The 25,439-nt window shown below is 43.0% G+C and overlaps 1 protein-coding gene across 3 annotated transcripts in view; it reads left to right on the top strand.

Annotated features, from left to right (window-relative positions):
* The first annotated feature begins 3,150 nt into the window (after positions 1–3,150).
* The window catches only part of LOC102309753 (cadherin-10), a 73,680-nt gene continuing 51,391 nt past the window's right edge, over positions 3,151–25,439 (top strand). Inside the window, exon 1 of one of the 3 annotated variants that reach the window (XM_005932082.3) lies at positions 3,151–3,418. The gene's annotated coding sequence lies outside the window, so the exon portion shown is untranslated. The other 2 variants (XM_014336727.2, XM_042223095.1) reach the window with 2 other exon arrangements.

The raw sequence follows: 25,439 nt of genomic DNA, 5'->3' as shown, positions 1-25,439 counted from the left end.
GCGTCACATGAGAAACCTCAGTAGACAGTAAAACAGATGAATGCTTCTGAGCCTGAAAATTTGAGCCTGCAGGGGGCGATATCTGTGGCTACAATAAGGCTTCCAGTCCCATTGAAGTCTATGGGAAAACAGCTCTTTGCTTTTAACTCTGTAAACACCTTCCTGGTGGGTTTTTGGGTTTCATACTGTACAAGACAATTATTTTGTTATTTTATTGACTCTAAGGGCCAGACAAAATGACCGTGTGTGTGTGTTTTTTTTTAGCCAGATGTACCCCTTGCTCAACACTAAGATGGTGAGAATACTACACAGCGGCTTCATAATGGGACTTCCTGTGGGTGACATCATGGTATAGCTACATTCATCTTTTACACACTCTATATTAAAACTAAATCAGAATCAGCTGACTTAAAATCCTAAATTTAACATTTAGAGAGAGTTAAAAAAAATATTGTCTAGAAGTGTTTTTACAAAGAAGAAATTACAGCTAGAAGATGAATCAGGTATTACACAAGGAAACCATTCACTGGCTAGAACAAGGACCTACTTTACACCCATAAAACTTCACTGAATTTTTCTGCATTTTTTGGAATTTTTCTCCAATGAAATACTAGAAGCTTATTTCTACTACTTTATGTTCTAGACACTAAACTTGTGCAATCTTTCCACTGAAGCTTTGATATAGTCCATGACTGTGACTCTTGGGGTGGTTATAAAAAGGATTTGGTTGCATTTTGTAAGAAATCACTTGTGTTTTTCAACCCTGAAAAATTTCCATGCTTGTCTCCTGTATTTAAGAAGTTATGAGAGCTCAAAAACAGTGGATAAATAAAAGCACCTAATTCTTTGATTCACTTTGAGGGTCTGTAACTTGGAAATTTTAAAAGCGTGAAAGTTACATTTTGCATGGATTCTTCAAGTAGACTAAAGTTATTGTACAAAATAAGCAATAGATTCTGATGGGGTTCGATTTGACTGACTTTATATGCCACATATGTTATAACAAGTGTCCTTATGTACTATAATAGTCACAATAGGACAAATAAGTGTACTATAGTCACCAAAAAACAATGGTCAGTTAATCTGGTTTGTAGATTTGGTTACCCATTTAGATTTTTCATATGTGATTCCCAGATTTGTTTGTGTTTGTGTGTTTTTCCTTACTACTGAGCTGCTCATTGTGTTATATTCAGCTCTACACATGTTCTAATATTTTATTCAGATTTGTATTTATCGAGCTCGTTTTAAGTATATTAATTGTGCCCCTTCTTTGTGTGTCTTTTTAAACCTGTTGAACCTGTTGCGCTTTTTTATGGCTCTTCTTTTTTGCTATTTTGTTATAGGCCGTGCTTAATATTTTGGCTGCTGTCATACAGGATACCCACCACAACCATCGCCACCATTACAGCCACTTTTTTGTTTGTTTGTTTTAGGTATAAAAATATCTCATTTTATCTCTGTTGTATCTTACGCTAGACAACCAAAAGAAGTGAAGCTAGCCAATGTTTCAGCTTAGCCAAGCGGGGCGCCATTAATATTTGCATCCTGTCACGCTCTCCTGAGCACGAGCCACTCATCACGAGCAGAGGTATGCTCCCTGCTGCGGAGTGATAAGATTGAAGGGTGTTGGTAGAAAGAAAATACTTCCTAAATGAAACCGCTTACTGCAAGGTTTGTGGATATTTTGGAGTAAAAGGGTCATGATTTTTTAAAATGTATTTTTGTGACGATTTGAGCGCCACAAGGTGAGTGCCATTTACTTCCATTATATTCAAGAGAAGGCCGACATCCCTAGCAGCGGAAATCTTCAAAATTGGGCAACTCACGCCAAAACAGTCTAAATCAATAAATAGCACCGCAGACCAGGGGAAAATATACATGTGATTTAATAAATGTATTTATTTATTTCTGTAATTTATTTTTTGTAGTGAAGTGGCCTTACAAAAAACGCCTTAATGGAAAATTGTACATCCTGCAAAGTTGTTTTGTCAAGCGAAATTTATTTTTTAAAGCATCTATTGAGCTGCAAAAGCTCAGTTTAGCCCATTTTTCTATTTGCAGTAGTGCTCTTATGATTGAGCACTTCCCACTTGATTGTGCTCTTAATTGAGATATATTTAGAAATGCTAAAATCGTGTCTTGGCCGGTTGAACACATAAACCTCCCCAGATATAAGTCTGACATGATTAGCAGCAGATCAGCGGACCACACAGATTAAGTTTTCTTTTCAAGGTAGGAGAGGCTCTCGCAATGTTTGTGCCCACCAGCGAAACAGTTACTCTGAGAAAGTTTAGTTACAGGCTGATATATTTTCCCCCTCCCAAATATCGCTATAGCTGACATTTGGGGAGGTCATAGTGTTTTAAACTGGATTACAGACTCTGAAATGACCACTGAGTTGAAGTGTCAAAAAATGAAAATAATAACCTTTATAAAGGTAGGGTTCGTAGCAGGGATGCTGTATTAGATTGAGGTTTTAATATTAGAAGCCTCAACTAATAATAATAATAATAATAATAATAAGGATAGTCCTGCGGTAGCATTTAATCGTGAGGTATTAGTGGTAGAAACAGCAGGATGTAATAGAAGCAGTAAAGTCAGGCTGCTATTAACAGAAGTGCCTTAATAGTAAGTGTATGGTGATTGTTGCAGCAGCATTATTCAGTTCATAGAGTTGATTCATAGCCATACTTTAAGTACATTTACATTTGCAGCTCTGTTGGACGCACAAAAGAAAATACATGCATATTATTGAATTTATCATAAGCATAGTAGCTGTAGACTTAATAGGGACATATTAAGACACATGCTAATTTGCCCTGGCATGACACTTGAGTTCACACAGTTACTCACATTTAATTAGCTATTGTAATAAGCCGTGATCTGTGGTTTACACGGTTTTAAAGGAAGCAGCGAGCCTAACTGGATGCTTTCGCAAATATAAAGATTTATTGATTGACTCCCAACCCGCAGTCAACCTATGACTTTGCAGCTGTTAATCACGGGGATTATGCAGATGCACAAATAAAACATCAAGCTTATTAATAAACTTGAACGCGCTCGCCCCACCGGAGCTCCTAATCTCCCCCTTTCTGCCATCTTCCTTTTGTTTAGTTTTTTGTCGGAGTGTGGCACTGTTTTTTTCTTTCTTTCTTTCTTTCTTTCTTTCTTTCTTTCCTCCCCTTCTCCCTTTCTGCTGGGGACTTGTGAATGGCAGCCAATGGGAGGGTTGAGTCCCCTCAGCCTCTCAGCCTCCCTGACATCCACAGCGAGAAGTGATGCAGCGCGACTGAGACGCGCAGTTGAGGTGGAACAACGGGCAACAAAAAAGCTGCAGCGAACGGATACACACTTGGCTCCGACGTGCGCCTTCAACACCCCGGGAACATTTCCTCCCTAGAATAAACTTCATTATCAGGTGAGCTTTGCTTGCAACTTCTCTCCGCCGGTGGGAAATTGTCTCATTTGTGCCCGATTCGCCGCTCGAACAGTTACTTCTTGTCTTTGCGGCGCGCTGTATTGTCCGAGTCGGGGTTAATTTATATTGGAATATGACCAAAGCGAATTAGTCGTGTCGCCTTTATAAGACGGTTTCCTCTTGTATGGATTGTAATGAAATCGCAAGTGGGGCAAAAAAAGAAAGAGAGAAAGAAAATCCATATTTGGAGGAGACTAATTAGTGGGGTAACTTCGGGCTTTGAATTGGAAATGAGTTTGAATCGAAGTTATTTGTATGCACGTCCAGAGCCTGCTCATTCAACTTATATCGGGGGTCAATCTGTGGCCAGTGGGTTCTTTAACTTTTCTGTTTCGTGAAAGGGCTCTGTGCGCAATTCTCATTCATTTTTGTGGATGTAGAAAGGAAGCGTGCTCCTCCCGGTACAGAGGTCCTCTGCGACGCATTTTCCCTTCTTTTTTGCCCTGTGATGCGATCATGCAGGCCTGGGCTCTCAACGCACCTTTGCCTTTTATTCTGTCGCGTATGAAACTTCACCCCAACCCAACCCAACCCCCCACCCCCGACGCTCGCGTGAATCTATCTGTGAAGATTCCCTTTTTTTCCGCCCCTCTCCACCGATGATCGCGCTGAAGCCAGTGGCAAATCCACGGGATGCGAATCGATGCAGGTGGGACAGCATGCTCTGATAAAGGCGGATGACTGTCTATCTGCGGCCGCCTGCAGTCGCACTGTGATGCTCTGCTGCCTCTTCTTTTTTTTGCTCTGCTGTTAGAGATCAGCTCAAAGGCCTTGCTTTCTTTTCCTCTTTCTGGGGGAGGGCACTCCTGGAGTTGACTCAAGTTTTCTAAAAACAACATGTCCTCCAGCGTTATTGACAACAAGATGATATCAGTGATGTGGCTTTAAATATTTAATGGATTTGCTGAATAATGCAGGCAGGCTATAAAGGGATTAACTTGGCTGTTTTACTCCAAACTTGCAGGTATCGACAGGGTGATGGGGTAGAGGTGTGGTGAATCCAGTAGCCCCTGCACAATCCTGAAAATTGAATTCTGTGCTTGGAAAAGTTTCGCCATCCTTTCCTGTTTGTCTGCAGATTGCTCCATGTTAGTTATTGCTCTGGCTTAAAGTAAGCCTGAGGTAATATGCCTGAAGGCAGCCAAGAAGTTGTTTGGGGGAGTTGTCAAACTACCCGGGGACTATTCTGCAATAAGCACGCCTCTTCACACATGCTTTTAAAATTACAAACAAGAGCTCCTCTTATCCGAAGATAAGGGAGAAAAAGAAAGAAAAAAGCTTTACATCTGAAAATAGTGGGTTAACTTCGCTGCTTGCCTTTTTACAGGAACAACTTCCCACCTGTTTCTATATGGCACAAAGCAGCGTGGTGAAAGGAGATTGTCTTAGCCAGAATAGCTTCTGTGGTCCAGGTTTTTCATTTGCTGGTTTGAAGTTTTGAGATGAAAGGGACAGAGTCGAATCTGTGGCTGATCAAAGTCAAACAGAAAACATGGCAGGTACTGAATATTTAAAGGCTCTGCAAACAGAGTCTGTATGTGTGCATGTGTGTGGAGATCATACAGTACATCATGTATGTGTTTATCGCGCCCGCTGCGCTGGAGCTTCGCATGAAGACATTTTTAAGCGATATTGCTGAACTGGTTTGACAGGCGGAGGGGGGATAGACATATTCCAGCCATCAGCATTTTCTAAAGCAGAGCTCAGATTACAATAGACAGCCCCTCACATTTCATCTCCCTCTTCTCCCACATATATCTCTCCTCTGTGGGGCATGTGCAGCAGCTCAGGGGCTATTCCAAAAAGCTCCAGTCTCACTCTGCCGGCCGGCTCCTGTCTGTCCCTGTGAGCGCTGACGTCACCGGATGGTGGGTTTACCCGATGGCCAGACGACGATGACCGGTGACCCGAGCTGATTACATTATTTGTGCTCCAGATGGGCAGCATCATTTTGATGTGTCCTGCTCGTAATATTGAACGGTTCTAGCCCTCTCTGCAGTGGCATCTGGAGCTAATAAAATCACATCCCAGCGGTCTGTGCTGAAGCACCCTTCGATCCCCTATGGTGATCTCTGCTGCCCTCTTTTCCTCTCCTGTGAGCGTGTTTGGATACTTGTGGGCATTTGTTGAGCCTGCGCGCACGGCGAGTGGCTCTAATGTGTGTGTGTGTGTCCGTCTGTGTGTGTGTGCCTCGCTTACGAATGTTTGAAGTCAGAGGCAGAGAGCACCCCTGGGCATTGTAGTTCAGTAGATGCACCTTGATTGTTTGAGTGCATTAGTCACGGTCTGTATGATGTGATAATAAATCATGACGTTGTTTGTTCTGCGAGTGCTCCGGGATTCCTCCTAAGATTTTCTTGTGCCAAATATTTATCTGGAGTTGCTTCTTTCAGTGCCAGCCAACTAGGTCTCTCTGTTTTTCTTCTCTTTTTCTCTTCCTTTCAAATCTGAAGTTTCCCCCCCTTCCACTAAATACGTGACGCTGTCTTTTATTTCTCCAGGCTTCTTGTGACCATTAGAGCAAATTTTCTGCTGCCACAATGGTGACTTCTTAACTTGCTCCTTTACTAATGAGACAGATTCCCTTCAGAGACGCCTATTTATGGAGCCGTCAGATCCGTAATTGCATGGAAACCAAAATAAGGCGAGACGCGTGTTTCTCACCCACAGACTCACAGAGAAGGCAGGAATTTGTGACGTCTACTTCTGGTTATTAGATTCGTATTGTCAGGGTCCGCCCTCACCTTGCCTCTGAAGGTCAACCTGAGTCTCAGAGTGAATTTGCTATGACTAAAAAAGACACAAGAATTAGATGGGATACAGTTAAGCCACGCGAAGGCTGCTTCTCGACAGGTTTCAGCTGAAGGGATTTGCGAGCTGGACGATGGCCAGGAGGGTTGAACATCCCTATAGAGTCTGTATAAATCCCTCCGAAAAAGGCCTATTCTCCACTCTGTGTGCTGAGAAGATAAATCCACACAGATCTGACAATTTATACCTCACTTAACAATGACTAATTATCACTTCCTGCTTCGTGTAGGAGAACACCAATTACACAGAAATATACTCCTAAATCTGTTTTCAAAGTGGTTGGACAGAGATGTGGTATGTGTGTGTGTGTGTGTGATGTAATGCACATTGCTGGATGAAGCTGATAGTAAAGAGCGCATGAACTTGTGATAAAAGACGAGTGCAGCTTTTTACAGTATGGCACAGTAGGACGGATGTGACTATGAAATCACTTAGATTCGTGTCTTTGGGGTGGGAGACGCAGTAAATCACTGCCAATGTTGAATAACGCAGTCTGCCAACAGTTTTTTCATTTTTTTTGGTCCCTCTTCCCCCTCAAACTGTGGCTTGGCTCCACAGCTTTTCTAATTATGAAGTGGCTGAGAGATAGCTTCACAGCTCCGACACTATGTGGTGGTTGAGCTAACCGAATGGCAATCTAACTGAATTACCAACAAAGCCTGACAGACTTGTGGAGTTTAGCGAACGTATTTGCAAAAGTAACATCCTCACCTTCCTGTTCAGCCACGAAATGTAGACACAGATGCACAGGCACAGGCTCACACACATATGGAAAGAGGCGCGCACACACACACACACAAGCACAAATGCTAGCAAACAAACACAGTACAAAGAGCGAAGGTGTACAGTTCTCCGCACGCTTCTCAGCACAATTTAACAAGATATATTAGTCACCCAGGAGGCAGCAGAAAGCCCGGCATCCACAGTGTGCAGCAGACTGCAGTCTGACAGTGGGAGATAGTGATTTACAACAAAGCCCCGTAGACCATGGCACAATTTCAGAGTTGCGGAAATGACACTGGTAAAGCAGGGGCATGAAAGTCTATCCACCAGCCACGTCTCATTTCTTACACCATTTGCCCTGGGATGGGGAGGGTGGAGAACGACGGGGCAGATGACAAATCCACTATTGTAGGTACCACACAATGAGTCGAGCCCAGGAGTTGAATTCTTTCCTGGATGTCATCGAAAATATGAGCAGAAACTGGATGGAGCCCACCTTCAAGGACACTGAACATTCCTTGGTTCTTAAATTCGAGGTGAAATCGATTTTTTGACCCAGCGAGCATACCGTTAGACTGCGGATTGGATTTTGAATTAAATCTCTATATCCAGTATGTGGGTGGGTGGGGGTGGAAAACAATAATCATCTAATAGTGGAAATCACAGATCCAGATCACTATCAAAATCTAATCAACCCTTCTCAGGCTTGAGGCTGATCTCTCTGGCAAATTTCATGGAAATTTGTTCGTGGGTGTTTCAGACACCACGCTGACATACAGATTAAGTGACAGAGGTGAAACTGTAGCTTCCTAGAGAGGTGAAAATTCGCCCACAAATTTAAACCCCAAAATGAGTGCTGTTTTGTCAAAACTATATCTTGAGAGGATCTTGCGTCATTTAAGAAAACTTGGTTAATCACAAGTAATTGTTCCATCCCTGGATGAATTCTTAGATTCTGTAATCTAGCGCCTTTGCCTGTATTTAATTTAAGAAAAGCCATCGTGTAGGTAACGTCTCGTATGATGTGTGTGTTTCTGCGCTGCCTTTGAGGTACCTGGCTCAGGAGCGAGAGTGCGAGTGAGTGCAGTAGACAGATCGTGTCCGCAGGTCCTGCCTTTCCCTTCTAGTTGGATTCCTGTCTGTGCAAAGCCCAGAGGCTTAACTCTGACTGCAGTAAGAGGACTGAGGAACGCTAAACACTGTCTGGGGGAAGGCTGCTGAACATGACAGCTAGTTAATAAGTGTATGGAAGACGAGCTTGGAGGGGTGGAAGGGGTGGGTGGAGAGGGGCAAAATTGTCTGTCTGACTTTTGAGACTTTTGTGAAAGCAAAGGGAGGAAGAGGGGAGGATTGGTCAGGAGGTGGGTGGGTTTGGGGGGGTGGGAGTTGGTAATATTGACTGTTGGATGACGAGAGGGTAATAGGAGATCAGAGAGTCCAGCCACAGGACAAGGAGCATTAGCGCCTGACTGGAGTACAATGAAGACAGAGAAGGCAGTGAAGGGAAAGGGTCGAGTGGTGGATGAAATAAGGGAGAGTTGTAAAATAGGGAAGTGCAGAGAGGTATGGTGAGAGAAGGCAATAATGATGCTTACTTTACCCCTGCAAGGCAGCAGCAGCGAGAGCTGTCAGCTTCAGGCAACGCTGGCTGGTGGGACGCTGTTGGGATGCCTTGGTATGTTAACCCCCCAGACACCACTGACAGTACGTGATAGATCGCGGCTGCGTAATTACGCGTATGTGTCTGTTTGCGAGAGAGGGCGATGCTGAGGTTGTTTGTGGGCCTTCATGCGTGCGTGTGCATATTGAGGTGTGTCTTTGTATGACTTTTAGCGTGTCAATTTTTCTTGGCAGCGGCAAAAGCAGAATGATGTGATTTTCCCCTTTAACAGCCTCCAGGAGTAATGATCCAGGTTATTGCAGATGACGTGTAACACCTCAACCCAGCGGGCATTGGCGCAGTAAAACCTGTCCTTATAGGTTAGACTTCAGGGATGCTGTTGTCTTGGTGGCAGCACTGAGCGCACAATTCCTCTGTCTCCCAAACCTGTCACCTTCACATGGGCCCCTCCTTCTGTGGATAATGGTCTCCTGTCTATGTTGTGAATGATATCTGGACTCCATTGTGCGCCTGTTTCCTTCGCTGTGCTATTGTCCTGTAGAATGCCTTTGTGAGGTTTGTTTTTTTTCTTCTTCTTTTTCTTCCCGGAGAGGTACAATGTGCAGGCTGTATTCTGAGGTGCTGTAAATGAACAGGCAAACACATCAGCAAAGGTCCTATTTACTTTCAGTCTCAGGAGTGAAAAAGAGAGGTTTCTGCCATTGTTCTCCTACCTCTCAAAACATTAGGATGGTTCATTGTGAGCGAGAGAAATAGAAAGACCTCCGCACAAGCTACCTGTCGAATCAAAGTGTGTGTGCCGCCGTGGGACTGTATATTCCTCGGGGAAGGACACAATAGGAGCTTTCTGCTGCAACATGGGACACACCAATAACAGAACGCTGCTGTTTCAAGCTAAATAATACCCTGAGCATCCCTCAGACATAAGGGGGAAACCTGTCCCCTTTGAGAAAAGGTCATTGTTTAAGACCCCAGCAGCTGAACACTGTGCTCTGACATGAATAACTGACAAACAGATGTGTCACAGGCGCCCAATTACTGTTTGACGCCGCTGTCCGTCAAAGACAAATGGGCCAGGACCTGCCGGAGGACTTTCACGTTGCTGGAGCAGCCTTAGAGTCCAGCCTTGTGCTGGAAGAGCTTTAAGCGCTCTGCAATAATTGAGTTTGATCTAATGGAGGCAATGCCAAACGTGGGTTATTGTTTGCCCGAGGACAATGCAACAGAGTTGAATTCATTGTTGGGAAAGATGCCGGGGGAATTTCTTTGAAATGGAAAAATTGCATTAAACATTCCATTTGTATTAATTATATTGTGCCTCTCATTAACATTGGCGCTGTTAGGAGCAGGAGCAGCAGAACCGCCGGTGGTATTGGGCTTAAAGCGGCACTCCGAGCAATAATATTAGAGGCAACCATCCATGCCTCGGGCACGCTGAAGCTGGCTGTGATGTCACTGACTGAATGAATATAGCTTTACTCTGAAGCATTGTGTCTGGACCTTTGGTCCTACGAGACATCAGTCATTCAAGTTACTCACCACTAGATTCAATTAATCATAGCCTTAATTCAATCCGATGGTCAGGCCTCCCAGCTGTAAGCCTTTAAGTGGGTTTTAAGAGAGCCGGAGCCTGCTGGTGTACGGTCCTCCGTGCTTGAGCCTGCCTACCAGGGATATAGTGACACTCCAGAGGTCAAGGGTTAGACTCACATAGGCAGGTGGAGTGGTTACTTAGGTCTGGCGTTCACTAGAGTGAATGTGCAAACAAGAGTACCCAAGCACACATTGGTGTGCTTGAGCTAATGTGCAAAAAAGTGGATATGATACCTTGAGCTACCGGTTCATCAGCCTTTGCACACAAACATGAGGCAGCAGGTGCGCGCACACACACATACGCACACACACAGAGTACAATGTCAGAACTCGACCTACAGTAGCAGAAGCAGACACTTGTGAAATGCAGTGTGGATCTCCTCAGTCTCATAAATAATGGACGTCGGTGAAGCATCTGTCAACTTTTCTGTCAACTCTGTTCCAGATGGGAGTCAGACAGGCCAGGCCGGAGCAGCGTGTTACATACACAGAACAAACCTCCATCCAGGGTGCCTCCTGCACAGGCGCCCTGTTTACATCAGCACACTGACACCCGCGCTCACCTACATGCCTCAGCCTATCTGCTGATTATTTAGGTCCTGCACCCGGCTTCCTTCGCCGTCTCTTTCTTGACACACACACACTCACAAATTCAATCACAGCAAGAAAAAGAGCAAGTGTGCTCTGAAGACCTCCCCTTGGTTCAATAAATAAAAGTTTTTTTAAAAAAGCCATACTGCTCTCTATCTAAATACACACATATCCCCCAAAGGCTCTTCGAGTAAACGCATCAGTAGCACCTCCTCACTTGGTGGCAGGGAAGCAGTAAACACACGCCTCCAATGGCCTACATGTTTGTTGACTTAAATATGGCAGCGCTCACGTAACATTAAACACTCGCTGTGAGTTCCTTCCAGACGTAGCCACAGAGCTTTGCGTCACACTTCCTTGGCATCTGGCTCGGAGATATCGGGGTGTGTTGTCCACGGGCAAGCGGCCAGGAAGGGGACAAGCGAGCAAGCTCGGGATTTGCGCGCTAGAACAAGTTTCGGCAGCGACTTGGGCTCTGCCTCGCTTCCCTTCCCCCTGGCAGCTGGGGCGGGAGGATGAGTGGGTCGGGTGCTGCCGGGTGGCGGTTACTGTACGGTTGCTTTATGGACTAAAGCACTGTCTTCCCGGCCTTGTCGTAATAGAGGATTCAGCTCATAAAGCAGCATCATGATTTGCAATAAGCAGAGTTAGGGGAGAGTAATGAAGGTGTAAATCAACTGAGCCGTGGTTTTTTCTTCTTCTTCTTCTTCTTCTTCTTCTTTTAATCTGACGTTGGCAGTCTCTCTTTCCCTCTCGCTTTATTCCATGCTGCCCGCTCCCTCCTCTGCTTCTTCCTCCTTTTCTCTCTCTCCCTTCGCAGTAATGGAAAGCCTGGCACTCTGTAATAAAGCAGAGTGAGCAGCAGTATTAGTAAACAGTCGCCGCACTCATTCAGCCAAGTCCAACTCCTTTATTTTGTGTGTGCGAAGTATTTCATAGCCCCGTATGGTGTTAAGGTTGTGGGCGTGGGGGCTTAATGAATGAGGATGGAATGAAGAGTATTTAATTCCAGTCTGGGAGAGGGAGGGACTATTAAGGCTTCCTCATAAGAAAGCCTTTGTTTTCATTTTTTCACAGAAGTTCTGGACCAAGAAAAGAAAAGCCTTCATTTTTTCAGTTGCACTGGGAATGTAGATGCAAATGTGCTGCACAGAAGCTTTGCAAAGAGGAAGAGGACCACACAGTCATCAGCGAGGCACCAGGGCTCGCCTTGCTCGCTGCCCTTTCCCCAAATAAAGACGTCGTCAGAATTTTGAAATGGAAGTCGGATTGGAAGCAATCATCAAAAGAGAGGGTCCAGTACTCCCCAAGTTAAAATGCCTGGCTGGGAATCATGTTAAAATTTCCATTCCTCGCTGCAAATCGATCGTATGGGTCCCTGCTCTCCAATATCCATGGTCACCTTTGCTATAAAGTAGGGTATTACTTCTTTAATGCAGTGGAGTTTTATTCTGTGACCAGTGAGGAGAGGAAGGAAAAGAAATGTATCCACTGACCTCAAACACAAAGAAATGATGGCTGGGGATAATGAAAGAAAGTAGCTTGAGTTTTATATACACCGTACGTGTATATATGTGAGCAATGCTTGAAGTCCACGAGACATTGGCTTGAGTTATTTTCCTCGTCTGCCTGTTTAATGCCGGCTAGCCTCCGCGGACACGTTAATGCAGTATTGATTGTTTATCTGTAATAACACCATGCTGTTGCTGCTTGGGTGACAACAGACGAGGGAAGGGAGGGGGTGCTGCGGGTGGTAAGGTGGTGATAGATAACGCACTATACCCTCTTTTGACTGGTGGCTGGTGATTGTGAATCTGGGGTAAAACGAGGTGCCTGAACATATCCTATCTGGCAATAGTCCAGGTGTGAAATGGGAAATAGAAACTGGGGTGAAAACGTCAGTGCAATGTGGCCGCTGCTCGATAAGGCTGTCTCCTGTCTCTGAATAATTCAATCTCCTGCTCTGACCATTCTGGTAACTTCCCGGTGCCAATGCCGGCCGTCCACCCACTTTCTGCCCCTAGGCCCCGGAGCCCATATGGCCAGCTACAGTGTCTCTCATTGACCTATGGCCGGGCCTGTTGTTGAGCCAACCCCCCCCCCCCGAGGAGCTTGGTAATTACAAATAAGCTGGAAGTCACACCAGCCATGGAAAAGGTGAGTGTGATTAAAGATGTGTGTACAGCAAAGTTCAAGGGGTGCTCTGCTGGCAGGCCAGCATATTGAAGCGTGGGCCTCGGCAGCGCCGGGGAATCAAACGCTAACTCGGATCAATCGGGCTTCTTTGTTCATTAGAGTCATCCATTCCCGGGAGTGGAATTGAAAAGAAAAAACAAAAAAAGCAAGCCATCTCAGCGCTCATTTTAGTGATGAGGCCGCTGTCCCTCAGGGGTAACGAGCAGAGGTAAATAAACATGAGTAACAGTTAAGGTCAGAGGAGATCATGGCCGTCTGTTCTGCATCTGAGACGATGCCTGAATCTTTTTTGACGTGGTCGGATTGAAAGACCCTTATTTACCAGCCGGATCTGTTCAAAAAGGAGAAGGCAGCAAATACCCTCCTTTCATTTCTTAAGGAGCATTGCTACCAAAATATGTATTTATATGCGCCATTTAAATTCAGAAGCCTTCACAAAGTCTGCGGCTTATTCTTGAGTGGTATTCATACAATTTATACTGTTTTCATTTGTGGTGCTTTTTTCTATCCCAAGGCTAGGCTGATATCCTTGCAGGAGTCTTGCCCGTGACAAATGGCTTTCTTGACACTCGGCTGCCTCGCTGGTTTTAGTCGGGTGCGGTTTGAGAGGAATTTTGTCCAATTTACGAAGAGTCAAAAGCCATGCATGTCTCTAGCTTGTGAACATGTGTAAAGCCTCAACTGTTAATAATATAAAAACAGGTGCTCCTAACTGTCTCTGTGTGATTTTTATGGTGAGCTTCTGTGGGAAGGTCATTACTCTTAGTCAAAGGGGGAAACACATTTTCTCTGTGCAGCCTTTTATTGGGGTCATATTTTAAGTTGGTGATGTCTTTGTTTTAGCTCCATGTATTATTTAGGGTTTTGTGACGATTGTGTTTGTAGCTGCCTTGCTGCTGACCTGCTGTTACAGTCAATATACGGCTGAATGGAAATGTGCTTCCACGTCGCTCCCTTTCGTGTAATTGTCACAACAGGGAGGCTGAGACAAACGTGGGAACACAACTCCTCCACTGATTTTCAATTCACTGCACCGAGTTTGACCTTTGTGTAGCCCAATCAATGCATCTGCTTCATGAGACGTACCATCATTTAAAAGCAATGGCTCCGTCTTAATCTAATATCCTGGAAGGGTAGTATTATAACGGAAGAAAAAAAATGTCATTGATACAGAAATAACAGCCTTTTAATTGCCTGGTTTACTGTGAATATTATCCCTACACCTATGCATGCTCTCTGGCCTTTTGGCCTCCAGACTGTGCAAGGCTAAATATACAGAAAAGCCAGACTCTTGCGCTTGACTTCACATGAGCCATGCAAACACTTGGGAAGCAAACACTGATTTGCATAGAGACGGAGGCTCCCATAACCACCAGTGTATTACCACAAAGGCCACAGTGGGAAATGCAGGAAGCCGGCAGACCCTCCATTGAGCCTCTTCCCTCCTCCCGTCCCTAACCCCCCTCTGCCATTGTCAGTCCTTCAGAAGAGGGCTGTGTTAGACCACACGGCTGCTGGTGACAAAACATGTGCTCCGGTGAACACATAGGAAAGCAAACAACTCAGGCTGTCTCATCTGCTAACGTGTCACAGGATGAATGCCATTAAGCTATTATTTCTTTGCTCTTTATGCACGAGGACATCTCATGCCCATTTGTTCTGCCATCGAGCAGAGGACAACCACATCTGTTTGCCACCAGGGTACTAGACATTATTAATCTTTTCACGAGGACATTTAGCAAAATCAGGCCTCCATTTATTAGCCCCTAGCACAGAACTGAAGAACTGGCGAGGGGAGATAATGATTTTAAGCTCCCATTTAGTCAATTAATTCTCGGATGTGGAATCAGAAGCTGCTTGCTCAAATGTGAGAGTCTCTGTTGTTTATGATGTCATAGTCTGAAATCGTATTTTTTCAGGGCTTAAAGTAATTATTTGGACCTAGATCTGTCACACACTCATGCCACCTTAATACAGTAATGCTTAACTAGAGTAGTTGTTTGATCTAAGCAGTAGAGACAAACAAAATAGTCAGGTGTATAGTTAGGTAACAGCCAATAAGTGAAGCTCACTAAAAGTATAGATAACATCTGAACAGCCAGTAGTATGGAAGCGCTTTGAACTCTTTATAAAAAGGTTATTTATAAAACTATTTCAGAGGTATGCTTATAATGATGATAATAATGATAATAATAATGATGATGATAATAATAATAATACAAAGAAGAGGAAGCTTTATGACCTTGTTTAAAAAAAAGTGCTATATAAATAAAGTGCTTCTCAGAGAGAAACTGCAGAGTTATAGAATATAAAAAAATCCAAGAACAGTAATTACTATTAAAATAGCAAATAAATAAATAAATAAATAAGCCAAAGTGTCACTGTCATCCATTCAGCTTTCATGAAAATGTTTCTAAAGTTTTCTAAAAGTATTAATACACATTTTTTGTGTAATAGCTAAGAATCAATGCAAATATTTTAAAAGTTTGTTAAAAATATGAATAAAATGTTAAATGATCTAACTAAAAACGATCAAACTAAAAATGTGGATACAAATTAAAACTTTGTAACTGTTAAAAAAATATAAGTAAAGCTGTAAATAAAAAGTTTGAAATAAGTAACTAGAGATATGGCTTGCAGTCAAAAATGTTCATAAACAGCATCAACAGTAAAAAAAAGATTTGCCTTAAACATACATTATTTTTAATGGCCACCAGGGGGCGATAACTGCTGTTATCTTCTATAGAACTATATGGATTGTTTACCAAACATCTACATGGCTTTCCAATCATATATAAGTGTTTGGCAGACAAAGTGTTTCTTGGTGAGTTTACAAGTTTCAACGACATAAAATTAGCTACTTCTGTCAATCATAAGCAGTTGAAACAAGTACTTAACAATAGAATAGAATAGAACAGAATAGAATAATCCTTTAATTGTCCCACAGGGTGGAAATTTCTTCAAATTCATCTTCAAATTGTTAATGTTAAAAAAGTAATTGATGAATAAAATTGTTTGGTAAAACACACATAATGGGTAAGTGGTTGAAGCTGTTTGCTAACATGTTTGCTAAATGTAAGTAAGCAGTGGACAAATGGCTGAGGTAGTCAGGCAGTATTTATGAGTCAACGTTATGACAGCTTGCTAAGTGTAACTGATTAAAGGATAAGCTGAATTTAATCACTAAGCGTAAATACTTAGCTTAGAGTAATCCAGTAAAATGGACTTAAATTAGCTGATTTGAACCTGAGGGGAGTATGAAAAGGTTCATCTGACAGGACTCAGTGGGATAAACGAAAGTTTGGGAATCACTTCATCTCACACTAGGGGAAGGAACTGAGAGGATACTCTTCTGCTGCTCTGTCACTTGCCATAAACACTGTTGTAAGTTCAAAGGTGCCCATCTCTGTTTTTGTGACGACAGGAAGAAGGAATAGGGAGTGAGCTGAAAGACCAAGCAGTGTGTGGAGAGCTGGCAACCCACAATTTAGTCCAGACTGAAGAGACATATAAAATCAAGTGTGCTGGAGGAATGGTTACTTCAGGAGCCCTCTGTGGGTTTTAAACTGGGCCACTCCAGCTTTGGTTGTGAGAGCCTCGGTCTGAGTGATGCGGGCTCTGCTGAATGATGGCACAGTGGAAATAACTAGAAAAACAGGCAAAATAGCTCTCATTGACTTGGCCCAGATTGTATGATTTATATGGGTTATTTGGTATGCATTTGGGCAGCGAGGCAAGGTAATGTGTTTGCAGTGAGCTCTGGAGCGGTGCACTGGGATGAATGTTGTGGTCTCCCCCTATCTGTGTGTGCATGTGTGTGTGTGTGTGTGTGACAGGGATAGTATGAGCTAATTTGTTTCGATTACTGTCGTCCATTCAAAAGCACAGCCTCACATCCCCGACACGTATGATCCGGAAATTGGTTAATCACATAGTCTACAATTTGTCGGATTCACACGCAGCGCATCACGTTTCTTTCTAAATATTTCCTCAGATATGTTATTAGTCTGTGGATAAACATCTAATAACATCCTTTCCCTGAGAATATATCGGTAGGGGTAATTGTTGGTAACACATCTTTGCTGAAAACTTAATGTGCTATTTAGAAGCAGATAGGGGACTTAGAGCAACTTTAACTAAATCTTGGTGCTATTCCAATGTTGCAGGTTGAATCCTAATTTCGACTAGAGGACTCTGGTGTTTTGCAGGCGTTCAGCGAGGAATTTCCGTTCAGCTTTGCATTCCGATTTGACTGGGGATTTTCAGCTGTTTATTCTGCAGCGTTTTATGATGATGATTTTGGCCTCCTCAATCTGTGGAGATTTTTTTTAAATATATAATTTCTTTTGTGGTAATATCCCCCATCTGTCTGAAATCTCCTTTTAGTGTTCAATTTCCTTGCCTTAATCTGTGAGGCAGTGGGCACGTCTGTACATCAGATTGGAGTGGGGTGAAGTTATTTTCAAGACAATGTGACAGTGTGTCTAGACAGAGTTTCTCAGCTAAACAAAAGATCAATATATATTGACAGGGTTGTAAAGACATTGCTTTTTTTCCTGTCTTGGTTTCCATTTTGCTGCAAAAACGGGAAAAGGGAGCAAAAGTTCACCCAGATGCTCAGTTTTTTTTTTTTCATAATTGGCTTCAGGGAAGTCGGTTGTGAACCACTAACCCACATGGGCAATAAGACAAATGGAGACTCCCACATTTGGGTCGAGTGTTTCCCTATTCACGCTTGGAATTTAGGCTGTCTATTTCTCCAGCGAGTGGCATAACATGGATTGTGACATCCACTCTGAGTTGGACTTAACAAACCGAGTCTGAGATGAAGCAAGGACGAGGAAACGGGGAGGCCAAAGAGAACAACCTGCTGCTGACACCTCCTCACATTAGCAGCCTTATAAGGGCCTCCTCTGTGGATTGTAACATGACCAGGTTACCTGTGGCACCAGTTCCCAACCCTCCTCCTCCTCCTTCCCGTCTCCCTTGCTCAGCCACTCGGCTGACATTCTCCTCTCTCACTTTTAATTGCACCCCCGGGGTTTTTTCTGGGTTGCTGTGCAAGTCTTCGGCTCAACGGGCGCGATAGGGTGCTTTGCCGTGTCGCTCATATCCCTCGTTAGGGAAAAATAAAAAAAACAAGAAGAGAAGAGAAGGTGGGAGAAGTAGAGGAGGAGTAATCTACTCTAGATTAGGCTAAAATGCCACCCAGGCCCACTGTTTGTAACACCCCATGTTCACAGAAAAGGCCATTAGCTGGCCAGATCCAATATGTATTGATGAATGCATTTGTGCAGCTCACGTTGTCCCTGTCTCTATCCTCACGGTCCTGTGTTCGATAAACCCGATAGATGCATTTAATAACTAATTGCTCTGATTCAAAATGTTATCCCAGGCAATTCTTTGAGCGCAGAATCATGGGGCATTCTAAAATTGGCAGCAGACACATTAATCTTGCTTACCCAGCACCCACCACAAAGCACAAGTCTTATTGCTCTATGGTGACTCCACACAATCTGTGACAGGCAATTTAAAGCAATTTACTTTTTTCATTTTTTCATCAAGCATTTTTTTTAATGCAATTAAATGGCACATGATATGAAGTGAAGACGGGGCAGGCGAGGCAGCCAGTGTGTGTGTGTGTGCAAGGAGGGAGAAAATAAAGGCAGCCTTGTGCTTGTTGTAAACACTGCCTCTTAACTGGGAGAATATAATTATGGTGTCATGTTCTATTACACACCTTCATTATGACGATGGTGCTCCCTGAGAAAGCAAACAGGGAAAGACGAGACCTCTGTTTCAAAATTCACCTACAGCAATGGGCGTTCGAGGAAGATGGCTCGAACAAGAGCAGACTCATTTTTATTCTTCGGTTACACGTTTTTGCTCCGGTTCTTCTTTCTTTAACAGAAAATTAGGGTTAATTACGGCTTGTGTTTAGCCTGTAGTCCTCCACCATAATTTCTCCGTTTTCTCAGTTTTAATTACATTGTACTCACCGTAAGTGTGATCTAGAAACACAGAGGAAGTAGCAGAACCTTTAGATGAACTTTATTTGGAGTTAAAATCCTAAACTGCATAATAATGGTGCAGCATCGCTAATTGGTTTTGTTTGTTTTGTTTATGGCGTTCTGGCCACTGCGATGTTGTTTTTCTGCACACAGAAGTGACCACAGTCTATGCATATTGTCTATGTCTGCCTTTTATCTGGATGAATGCATAGACCAAATGAGTGCATGGCACAAACATAAATACCTGCTATTTAGTCCTAAGTAAAACACAAATAGGATACTTCAATGTGGATTTCTTGAATGTATAATTATTACTGGTAGAGAAAGTTGTATTATGTATCTAATAATTGCATCAAGTATGCTTAATGGAATAGCAGACAGCTAGCTGAAACAGGAGCCTGTCCATCAGAGTGGCCACACCACAATAATCCATGATTTGGTCTCAGTGCAATTAAAATAGGAAGATTAACCAAAAACTATTGTTGTTACAAATCGGGAACTTAGCTATAGATACCAAAATCACTTTTGTACCATACATACATATATTTAGCTCTTTGATATCGCCGACAGCTGCTTGGTGAAATTGGTTGCAAAGAGGTATGCAGCACTGCACCAAAACCCTCCTTGCAATTGCTTTGATCACCAGCAGATTCCCACTGGTGCCTATAGTTTGCACAGACCATGTTATTGTGTCTCCAAACACTCACCATCTACTCATGCAGTAATAAAAGTGTGAAAAGTGAGTAAAAGTTGCACTTTTTGAAACATGTTGGTTGCAGCGGTGAGGCACAAATTTTACTTTGCAGATGAAAGTTCTTCATTTTACATTTAGATCATCCTTTTTTTATGTTTCGCTACCACTTTACGAGTAGTTGGCGAGCGGTTGCACGCAAGACACCAACTTGTCTGGAAACTGTAACCGTAGCAATCATAAGGCGGTTTTTGATGCAGCACCCAGCAGCGCACAGGAATCACTTTCCAGCCAGTCATGGAATGCACATTTTTCCGTAGTCCTGTGGTTCCCACGGGGTCTACGACTGCGCTGTTGGGCTGTTTGAGAGGCGTTAGGTAAACACACAAAATGTGCACACCCAAGTTTTGTTGTTCATAGTATAATACAGTCAGTCTGCATACTGTGATGGATGCAGTAGACACATTGTTACAAGAGGGATATCTTTCTCTCTTCTTCTTTGTTTTTTCTGCCAACTAATTTGACCTCAGTTGGGTTTGGTGTATCTAGTTTAAGTTTTGCGTTCTCTTGATCTCTCAGACTTCTTTAAGGAAGGCAAATACAAATGATGTATTTTAGTACTGAAAATAAGATCCAAGTTAAAAGAAACCAGAAATTCCCATAAATCTCCATCCTTTCTTTCATTCAACGTCAGCCTCATAGAGTATAAATGTAAAGAGGCAAGCGTTTTTGTCGTAGCCACTGGGCTCCACGTGGCACCGCAGCATTCTTAACCAGCCGTGACATTTTTTGACGTAGCAAAAATCAAGCTTTAGCTGACTTACTCCTGGTCGTGGTCCCTTGTCAAGAGAATTATCAGAGCAGGGGACTGTACAATATGGCTTCTAGGGTATGACAAATGTGGTCATGGGGCGAGCGCTCCTTAGGGACAGTGGAGCCCTCTATGTAGTGAAAGCATTAGCTTTCCACAGTGACATTATGAAGAAATCCATTGAAAAGGCCGGCTTCCCAGTGCTGAGGGACTGGAGGTAGAAAGCTTCATGAGTCGACCCCAGAGACTGGCTGGTATTTCCAACCACGCTGAAGCCTACAGCAAATCAATAGCACAAAGTCCCACATGCTCCTCTCCAGCGTCAATTAAGTAAATTCATAAAGTCGAGAGAGCAGGGAGTTGGGGGAGAGAAATGAAAAAGGGAAAAAACTAGAGAGAGAGCAGGGGAAAAATCATCCAGTCATCTTACAAATTTGGATAGGAAACAGAGCGTCTGGCCTGTGAGTTGCAGTAGAAAGCGGAGGGTGGTGGTCTGAGAGACTATTTCTCTACGGGCATTATTAAGAAGCCTGACAGTCCATCTCACTTTCACCTGCCTCCATCAGCGCACGCACTGTTGACCTGGAAGTCTCCCCCCACCCCCACCCTCCCCACCCCGTGCTGAGCCAGGCAGAGGACACATGCAAAGTGACTGGCTTTCAGCGAAAAAGCCCAGCGATAATGCATATCAGCTTAGGCCTATGCAAGCAAAGCAGGCATACGCCGGGGGATGGGAATGGAGATGTGAGAGGGGGGAGGAGGGGGGACTGCTATAAACTGCAACGCATGAGGGAAAAGAGAAAGAGGGGACCTAACCCCCAGTTTCAATTTGCCTCATAAGGGGAAAACAGGGCATGCCTTGGCTGCCTCTAGAAGACAGGTAGCGTAATGGATGGGCCAGTCTCCTAGTCTGACTGCTGACGCTGCTCTGACAGGACGTTTCTACCTCTCCTTCACTACCCACCCCCACCCCTTTTGCCCCTTAGTGTTGTCACAGTAAGTACCTGATATCTAACTTTAGGCACGTGTGTCCTGTATGCAGAAGTTCAGCGTCTCATCTAGGCGACATAAACAAACACTTGGTTTGACATTTGTTTAACAGATCACAGAATCTGGTTTTCTCTGAAGTCGTGCCACAATGCAGTCCACAAGACACGCCATCATTCACGCTTGTGAATACAAAGAAAAAATAAACAGCAGCAGCTCTACTGATATTTTTCTTTTGTCATAAACAACTTAACACTTGTGAAACTGAAGAGATGGTTAGTTTTTAAGACCAGTCTGATCAGTCCTCTTTTGAAATGTGTACAAAAGGTAACTTATTCCTTAAAAGGACAATGGAAACTCATCAGCATGTCTTTTTAATAGTCATTTATCTGCTTAAGGTTCTAGTATATATCAAGTTAAATATGGGTACTGTTTCTCACATATGGATTCTCATATTCAAGAAACTTGGATACAAGTCTAAACTAAATATCTCTACGTTTTGGCCTTTACTGTGCAAAAGTCTTGAGTCACCCAAATGTCTTTGCAATTTGCCTCGTTTTTAAAGTTGTGTTGACCAGTAGCTCTCTAGGCTTTCTGAAGACATTCACCTCTTCCTTGAAAATCACCATTTACAGTGTTTTCTGTGTTTGTTAAGGACCGTTGTGTCAACACATAAAAGGCAACTTACCAAATAACCAATTTGAAATTGTATGTTTGTTATTAGCAGCCTGTGGCGAGAACACATAATTTTTTCCCTTTTCTTTAGATCAAGTTATGAAAAATGCCAAAGAAAACACAGTTTGACTTGCATAAAATAGTATTTTTATACCAGCAAGGTGATTTGCAGAAGACCAATTAGCTAAAAACTTGGTATATCTCAGCATGGTGTGCAGTGTGTCCTTAAATTACTAAACAAGTGGCGAACAAAAGAAGAAGCGGCATAAAAGAGAAACTTGAACAAAACAAGGAACGCCAAATTACACCAGAGCTAGACTCAAATCAGCAGCAATAGAACAGTAAGAGTCTGCAGTAAAACACATTGGAGGCTTTGTTATGGTTGGGCTTCATTTTGTAAAACTGATGGAACAATGAAGACAAAAAAGTACCAACAGATGTTGATCCACCATGTAATACCATCTGGAAAGCATCTGATTGGCAACAGCTTTATTTTTTAGCATGACAGAAATACCAAACAGACCAATCAGTCATGGATTGGCCTCCTCAGAGCCCAGATTCAACATTATTGAAGCAGTGTGGCATCATCTTCACAGAGGATGGAACAAAAACCAGGCAAGATTCAAAGAAGAGCTCTGAAGAAGCCTGGGGAACTATTGTATTATTGTGTATATACCAAATATTCAAGGATTGTACAAATTCTTTTTGCCTTATATGTTTCAATAAATTACTATTAACACATCTATTTCCCATTTTCCTAGCAAGATATAATAATGAGGGGTGATTCAAGCCTTTTGCACAATATTGTACTTGTGAAAAAAGTATTGCACACCTACACATGTGTCTGAAAATCTTCTGGTTTTAGAAGTGCTACATGTAATATAAAGGTTTGGGCATAAAAATGTTTTAAAGCGTTTAAACTATGTTTTTCATTAAAAACAATGTAAAGACAACATTTAACTAATTAGCAACAACAGTAAAATTATTGGGTGTAAAATAGTAAAATCACATCTATTTCAGAAGTAAACGGGCTCACCACTGTGAAAGACTTATTAGCATTAATCTGGGGAAATTATCAACTATGCTGCATAACATTAGTAAGAGATTCAGAGAATTTCAAAAATCTCTTTGTGTCAATATGAATTGCTTTGAGTTTTGGATGCTGAGGCATTAACCAGCAGTCCTAACCCTAGCCTTAACTCTAACCCGTGGTAATCAGAAAACATAGTTTTTGTTTTCATTAAAGTCTTCTTCCAAGACACACATAAAAAACAAATCATATTTCTTTTTAGAAAATAATCTGTTTTGCTTTTCTGTAAAACATTGGGTTTGGGTAGTACTGGAGTCTTAAACCTCTGAAGCTCGAAATGCTGTTGCCCAAAGTAAAAAGAAAAAGATGTATACACACATTTCTATCTGTGATATACAATGAAGTGTATGGTTTAAATCACTTCCCAGTCAGTATCCTGGTTTACATTTTGCACGGCATCTCAACTTTTGTCAAAACAAGGTTGCAGATAAACTTTGTGATGATCTCCAGCTCACCAGGAGACGCTTTTCTTTTTATTGGGTATGTAAGGAAGGCAAACAAAAGCATGCTGCAGCATTGTTAATAAAAACAGTTCAGTCGACAAGCATCTTTACATGACGTTGGAGTCTGTGCCCTGGCTGATCTCTGGGATCGGCTTGTAGGAGTGAAAGTAAATAAGACATTCAAACTGTCTTCGTGAACCTCTGCCAATGCAGCAGACGTTGCCAAATAAGCTGAAAACACACAATTGCATCAAACTCTCCATTATGTTTTGAACCGAATCTTTTTCACCACAAACAGCTTGACAGACTGGCACAGTGGAGAAATATGCAGCCGCTACAAAGACACCCAACCAACATCAAAATCCCTGTACAAAAGTTGCTGCAAAGCTGTCCCAGTCGATGTAGTGCGGCATCTGTTTTGTATGAATCTCAGCGGTTGTTTGATGTGTGGGGTTTTTTTCTTCTTTATTTCTGCAGCATCAGATTTTAAACTAAAGTTAAGGTGTTGTATCTACAGCAAAAACTCTGGTATTGTAACAGCACAACACTACCGGCTCTGCTCCCATCAGCCGACACCTTTCCTCTCCCTGCTCTTCTCTCGCTCCATTTCTCTCACTCCCTTCAGTCTGTCTGGCTGCACTTCTGCATGCAGGTCAGGGTACTTAATTCATGTCCAGAGACATCGTTTCCTCATTCTCTGATATAGTCTGCGCAGGGAAGCTGACCAAACCTGCCTTACACTGGGGCTACACTGCCCCTCTCCCCAGGCCCCTCATCCCTCTGCTCCCACCTTCTGAGAGCACGCGATATGGAGGAACGTTGCAGACGGTCCCCAGCGGACCCTCTGATAACCCTCCTACCAAACCTCAGCTGAGGAACATTGGCGGCCTGGATATCGCCCAGCCGCTGAGGAATAATGAGAACAAAAGCATAATACATGGCCTTCTTTCTCTTTTTACCTTCTGCTCCTCCTCCACCTCCGTCCTGTTGCTGTTCTTCTTGTTTCGTTTCCCTCTTACATTTGCCAGTGTTCACTGGCCTTTGGAGGACAGCGGACAGAAAAAGAGAATGGGTGGGAGAAATGACTGAGCGCAGATATTCTGCCGCCCACATAAGGGCCATTCTGTATGGTTTGCAAACAGTCATTTTGTTCAGTATCTTTACCCTGATCTTAAGGTAATAAACGGGCCTCGACATTGCCCGGGGTCTCCATTGGCATTCTGCTGGGTCAGATAAAGTGTGCAGAAGCAGATTGCTTAAAAAGATAGAACGGGCCGCTCCACATACAGCCGTGTACTCTATTAGATGTTGATTCAGAGGCTTAATTCAGATAAAGCTCTACAAATGCTGTACAAGATGTAAGCCTATACGTTGATGTGCAAACATACTAATCTTAAATTTATCGTGTTAGGCAGCACTCAGCCTGCCCATCAATCAGATGACTGACATTCAGCATACAGAAATGTGAGCGTGTCTGCCCTTCGCATTCCTGTTATCATTTTGGTCTTGTGCCCAGCTTTTCCTGTATTTGATTTTCACGAAATCTTTTGACGTGAGCATTTTGATTTCAACGTGTAAGGTTTGATATGGGAATAAAAAATAAGGGTGATGTAGCTTTTTCTGGGTCACCTAGTTGGTTTTTAAATAATCCCAAGGTGATGCATTTAGATTGTTTCACTTCTATTATTCACAGAATGTAAAAAATGTTGAAATTATAA

The sequence above is a fragment of the Haplochromis burtoni genome, unplaced genomic scaffold (genome assembly GCF_018398535.1).
Source record: "Haplochromis burtoni strain Fernald_Lab_line unplaced genomic scaffold, NCSU_Asbu1 Contig_101, whole genome shotgun sequence".
Lineage (NCBI taxonomy): Eukaryota > Metazoa > Chordata > Actinopteri > Cichliformes > Cichlidae > Haplochromis > Haplochromis burtoni.
This window is presented reverse-complemented; position numbering and strand designations above follow the sequence as displayed.